At 32.4% G+C, this 6759-nt stretch overlaps 1 pseudogene; it reads right to left on the bottom strand.

Moving 5' to 3' along the window:
* Positions 1-5279: 5279 nt before the first annotated feature.
* On the bottom strand, positions 5280-5945 carry LOC117026268 (protein MIS12 homolog; annotated as a pseudogene).
* Between the last annotated feature and the right edge of the window lie 814 nt (positions 5946-6759).

Genomic DNA, 6759 nt, shown 5'->3' with positions numbered 1-6759 from the left:
ATACCAGTTCGGAGATATTTATGGTACAAAAAATGTTATCTATCAAAGTTTTCCCAGTTCTTGTTTATCAACTAGGGGTTGCATAGCACAACAATGAAACAGTCATTGTTTCATTGTTTCTTAGCACTCAGGAGTTGGGTCTGAGACTGTTCTCTTACTTCCTACCTTTTGAATGTCATCAGTGTACACTGCTCTATCCTGTGATTGCTCTATGAAGTTAGAGAAAGATATGCCTTTAATCTGTTACCCTGCTCAAATCTTAACCCATCACATTGCCGCTAAGTTTAGAGTTCTGTGGCGAAAGGGAGTCTACCACTCAAAGGAAAGTTTAAAAGGAAGATAAATTTTAAAAAAATAAGGAGCTTTTTCTGCAGCACCATTTCTCAGTGTAATTTCTTGTTGTATATCACTAAGATTCCAACAATACTATTTAAACCTTTAGAGGTCAAACGACATAAAATGTCTAAGTTATTCATTGTACTAATTCACTGAACCTTTTAAAAAAGACAGCCATAATATATCTGCCTAAGTCCAGTCTCTTTCTGTAGATTAAGGAGAAAATTTTAATCTTCTTACTTTAGTATTATTTTTTATTCTCTTCTTTTGAAGCAACCTATTTCTTTCAACATTACCCTTAACAAATAAGTTGCACAATGGTACAGTGTTAGCTAGGAGCCCTCCCTATAGGCAGACTGCCTGGATTTAATGAACAGCTTGCTAGTCACAATCATGTTAATAGCCTCTGAAAACTTTAGTGTCTTCAATTGCAAAATGGAGAAATTAATAGAACATATCATCAAGTATTGCATTTGTTGTAAGGATTAAATGAGATAAGATATGTTGAGCACAGTTTCAGGCGCACCAGAGGCATAAAAATATATTTAGATAATATAATTATATTATCATAATGGCACGTAACATTGGGCTCCTCATGCTTGAAAGATATAACAAAACTGTATGATAATGGCTGATTAAAGGCATTCATCTCTGTTACACAAATGCTAAGCAGTAAATACAACTGTTATCATTTACGACTGTAAACTGAGGATTTACTGATCTTGTACATTCTTTTATGTGAGGTCCAATTTGTACAATGGTAACCTAGCATTATCTGAACTGTGAAAATTGTGATACATCCTGAGAATCTGCGCATTTATTAGAGACTTAATCATTCAATTATTTATTTAACAAATATATTGAGAACTTACTGTATGCCAACCACCATTCCAAAAGTTAAAATACAGCAGCAGCAAGATGTACACAATTCTGCTCTCATAAAATTTATACTCCATCAGGAGAGGGAGAAAATAGCAAGTAATTATGTGATTACACTTGTGATTAGTCATTGAAGAATTATGAAGTTATAAGACGGTAAATAATAAGGGATCCCAACCTGGTCTAAGAGGGTAAAGTAGTTGGAAAAACTTTGCCCCACAAAATGTGCATTCAAGCTATTACTTTATTAAATTGTGCTTAAGATAATACTTCTTGAATTTGATACTTATTAGCTTGTGATTTTGGCTAAATTACTTAATTACTCTAGGCTTAAATTTCTTTGTTTATAAAAAAGTGATAATATTTATTTTAAAGGAATAATTTGGTGATTAGAAAAAAGTGTGTGAATTACTGGTCAATACTAATTATTGAGTGTTTACTTATGTGTCAAAAGTGTAACTTGTCTATTCTTGGAATCAGAGAGACTTTTAGATTTTAAAATATTCGATGTTATTATAATTTATCTAAATTGTACAGAGATAAATATTTATCATTAGATGGTTGTAATGGATACTGTTCAGAATGACTAGAATAGAGATGAAACATTTCTGTATATGAGTGTGTGCATGTAGGTGTGTGTATTCTCATGTGGGTGTGGCTACCTCTTCCCTTAGTGTAGAAAAAGTTTCTAAAATGGAATCTTACACAACTTTGGTAGTATTAAATGAATTATTAAACAGCAACAAGGAGAAACTTGGTTGAACTATTGAACATGAAAACCTGGTTAATCCTGATACATATATACTTCCTGAGATATCAGTCAAGTGTCACCCATGTACAAATATGGAGCAAATGGGCTCCTAAGGTGGGCAGATGATACATTTCAGAGCAATTTTGAGTACATCTGAGAAGAACAATAAGATCCTGGCTTTACTTAAGGAATACCTTTAAAGGTAGAAAGTTATACCTTTATTCTCTCTCTGTTTACATATAAGAGCCTCAAGAGTTTTATTGTTGTTGTTTTACTAATCACACTCCTCTGGGATTCTCAATTTACAGGTCAGATGGGGGAAACTATTTTCCCCGGGGTCAGCCTTTAAGCCTAAAAGTACTTTAGGCTTAAAGTACACCCAAGAGTAATGTTTAGATGAGAAAAACTTATCATAATTTTTCCTAATAATAAAGAAATACTGGTTAGGTGTTGTCAACTGGAACAAATAGTATTTATTTAAAATAAAGTTGATAGTGTATATATATATATATTTTTTTTTTTTTCAGGGTGGATAGAATTATTCACATCTTTGAACATAATATATACAGTTAGGTGAAATTATATATAGGCTATAACTACTAATTAGAAAAGCAGATGTTCCAATGTCTAGTCCTATGATTTAAAAAATAGAGTTGTTAATTATGACATATTTTCCATGGATTCTAAGCTACATCTTTTTTCTTTTTTGTCATCTGAACACTTTCAAATTTTCTTGATCTTTGCCAGGCACATGGGTCCTCTGCGTGTGTGTGTGTGTATATGTATGTATGTATATATATATTTTTACATTCCCTCTCTTAAATATAACCAGACCTTTTCCGCAAAAAGTTTTAAAATCTATGATTAAAAAAACCTTCAGAAGTTAAGAATATACTGGCAGCTAAGGGAAAAGGCAAACATTAAAAAATAATAATAAAGTCCATAGAGTCCATATAGGATTTTTCAAAGGAGAAACAGCAAATTTATTTTAAAATCATGTCAATGGTTAAAATCATAAGCAGAGCAGAAGTAGTGATTTTCAAAAATAAATGCTAAGACAGGATGCTGTTGCTTAATGCAAAAATTATATCATTGGACTGTGAGGTTTATAACATATGTACATGTAAAATACATAAAATGAACAGTACAAAAAATGGAGAGGTGGGAGGGTTATAGAAATATATGGAAATATATAAAAATGAAGATCAACTATATACTGTCTACATAAAATGGAAACAAAAAAAAATAATGTCAAGATTTGGAGATACCAAAATGAAAGTGTGAAATGAGGTATGCCAGGCAAACAGCATATAAAAGACAGTGTGGCTATGTTAATATCAATTAGAGTAGATTTTAAGATACCAGTTGTATTCCCAATGATAATGAAGGTTATTTGATGATAATGAAAGATTGAATTAATCAGAAAAACATTACAATTATAAATGTTTATAAACCTTAACCAAAAAAAAAAATCACAGTATAGAGGCAAAAAACTGACAGATTTAATGGTAGAAATAAAAAGATTCATAATGATAGCTATTGATATTTATGTCCTTTATTACTGATAATTGATAGAATGACTAGACAAAAACACCAATAACAGTATAGATTTCAGTGACATTATAAACTACTTTGACATATTTGATCTGATATTTATACAGCACTGATCAACAGTAGACATCCTGTAGAAAAGAATAGACATTCTTTTCAAAGACATCAACTAGTCACCAATATACAACATATAGTAGGCCATAAAATAAGTCTCAACACATTTCAAAAAAATTGAAATTAATATTTATCTGATCACAGCCAGAATTAACAAAATAAGAAATAGAAAATCTGACTACTATAGAGCTATTAAAGAAATTAAATATGTAATTATAAACTGTCATTGAAAAATAATTTGACCATATATCACATGCATTCATGATAAAAAAATCACTCAGCAAATCAGGAATAGATAATGTAAGGCTCTAGCTGTTTTCACTACTTTTATCAACAATGAATTGAAGTCCTGACCAGTTCAATAAAATAAGAGAAAGAAATCAAAGACATAAAGGTTGGTAAGAAGTAAAATTATCACTCTTTGATTTTTTAAATTGAAAATTCTAAGAAATCTACAAGGCCAGAATTGAATGAGTAAATATAGTGACATTCCTGAATACAAGGTCAATTTATATAGTAGGCAGAATTCTAAGATGATACCAAGATGCCCTCCATTGGTGTATACATACTTTCTCCTAGTCATTAATAAAAGACTAATTTCAGTGCTGCTATGACGGAATTTTGCAGATGTAGTTTAGATTTCAAATTAGTTGTCCTTAAAATAGAGAGATGATCATTAGTGGGTTTGGTGAGCTCTTAAATGGAACGGGGCTCTTGCCAGTGAGAGAGATTCGAAGCATGAAAGTGATTTGACATGAGGGAGATCCTCCATTTTGAAAATGGATGAAGCCTCATAGCAAGGAATGGGGCATCCGCTCAGAACTTGGAGCCACATGTGGCTGAAAGCCAGCAAGGTAATGGGACCTGTCTTACAAATGCAAGGAACTGGATATGCCAGCAACCTGAATAATCTTGGAGGTGGATTCTTTTGTCCAGGCTCCAGGCAAAAACTCAGTATCGCTGGCACTTGGATTTCAACATTAAAAAACTGAGAAGAGGAATCAGCTATGTCATGCCTGGGCTTCTTACCTGCAGAACTCAGAGATAATAAATGATGTTTTAAGCCACTAAGTTTGTAGCAATTTGTTACACAACAATAGAAATACAATGTAAAAACTATATTGTGATCGTGTATACTACAAGTAAATATTTGAAAAATGAAATTAAGAAAAAAATGTTCCATTTTATAATAGCATCAATGGTTGGAAATAAAGTTAACAGAAGAGGTGCAAGACTTCTAAACTAATAACAGGAAAATATTGCTGAAAGAAACTAAAGACCAAATAAACAGCACTATCAATAAACAGTGCATGATTTTCTTTTCTTTTCTTTTTCTTTTTTTTTAAATATCTTTGACTAGCCAGGGAAAACTTTATTTCTTCAATCATGCACCCAAATGAGTCGTTATTGAATCAAGAATCCCTTCCCACCTATTAGAAGCTGGTAAGGAATAGATACTTCAAAGATTAGTTTGGGGTAGTACACAGATATAACGAGAGTGAACCAAAAAACAGGAAGATGTGCAAATAAAAGAAAGAGTAAACAAAGAAAATCCAATAAAATATACAGTTCACTAAAATAAGAATACTCACTGATATAAATCCGACAGTCATTGTACTTTTGACAGGCTCCTTTTACTCTTTAGTAATTAAGATATTTTCAGTCTTTTGCTTTCCTTTTCCACATTGTCTCTAATATTCTGTAGTTTTCTGGAGTTCTGGACCAGGAACACCAAGCTCTCCCTAAAATCACTAGTCCCATGATCTCTGCCAACATTTTCAAGCTCATCAAACAAAGCCAATGTCTGTTTGAGTTTGGCCTGAACAATTTTTTGCTCTTCTAATTCTGCAAGAAGGGCCTATTTAGTGCATAACTCAGCCTTATACTTCTCCTGTAACTGTTCAATTTCTTTTTGGAGAAGCTGGAATTCTTCCTCACTATAAGGATACATCTCCTGAGATTTATCTTCTGGAAGCAAGATGTTTGGGGGAATACGCAAAATCCACTGTAAAAACAGCTGCTCCATTTTGACAAAAAGGTTATCAAAACGTCCTTTCATAAAGGAAAGAAACTTCTCCGTGCATTTACGAATCTGGACTGGGCTGATCTCAGAGTTTGGGATGCCATCCAGCTTCTTCAGAATAACCTGTTTAACAAGCCTGCATCACTTCAAACAGGTAATCTTGAAATGCAATGTAGATCCTGAGCATGCAAGTTTGTGGTGTGAAGCCAAAAAACTGGGTCTCATAGGTCATTGGATCGACAGACATCTTGGCTTATTTTGCTATGTTAATTTTGATTGTGAACAATCGAAGCGACCATAAGGGGGATGAATTTTATCAAACACCGGCTGCCCACCACCTCCTTTCCAGGGAATGATTTTTGAGAAGTAGTATTAAGATCTCAGTCCCCCCAAAATTAGTCTATAGTTTCAATGTGACCCCAATTAAAATCTCAACAAAAATTGTTCTTGGCAGAATTTGACAAGTTTATATTAAAATTACACTGATATGCAAAGGACTGAGAGTAGTCAAAACAATCATGGAAAAATTTTTGGAGGAATCACACTATTTGATTTCAAACTTAATATAAGTCTGCTATTTAAAATAATGTGGCATTGACAGGTGTAAACAAATAGATCAGTGGAGAGAAAAGAGGATCTGGAAACATATCCAGACATAGATGATTTTCAATAAAGATGCTAAGGCAATTTAATAGGAAAGGATAATCTTTTCTACAAATAATGATGGATAAACAAGGGGGAAAAGTGAATCTCCACTCCTACCTCACAGTGAATTAATTCGAGATGGGTTATAGACCAAAAGTAAACACTGAAACTATAATGCCTGTTAAAAAATATATCAGGGAATATCTTTATGATCTGAGAAAGGCAATACTTTTTCAGAGGGGGCACAAAAATCACCAACTATAAAATGAAATATAAGATTTTATAAAAATTAAATATTCAGTATGTTAAAATACATCATTAAGAGAATGAAAAAGCAGTATAGACTGTGAGAAAGTAGTCTCAGTACATATATTTGACAAAGGCCTTGTATTTAGAATATATAAAGAATTTCTACGAATCAATAACAAAAACACAAATAAGTCAACTTTAAAAATGAGCA

The sequence above is a fragment of the Rhinolophus ferrumequinum genome, chromosome 8 (assembly GCF_004115265.2).
Source record: "Rhinolophus ferrumequinum isolate MPI-CBG mRhiFer1 chromosome 8, mRhiFer1_v1.p, whole genome shotgun sequence".
Lineage (NCBI taxonomy): Eukaryota > Metazoa > Chordata > Mammalia > Chiroptera > Rhinolophidae > Rhinolophus > Rhinolophus ferrumequinum.
Note: the sequence above shows the minus strand (reverse complement) of the source record. Positions and strands in the feature narration are given on the sequence as shown.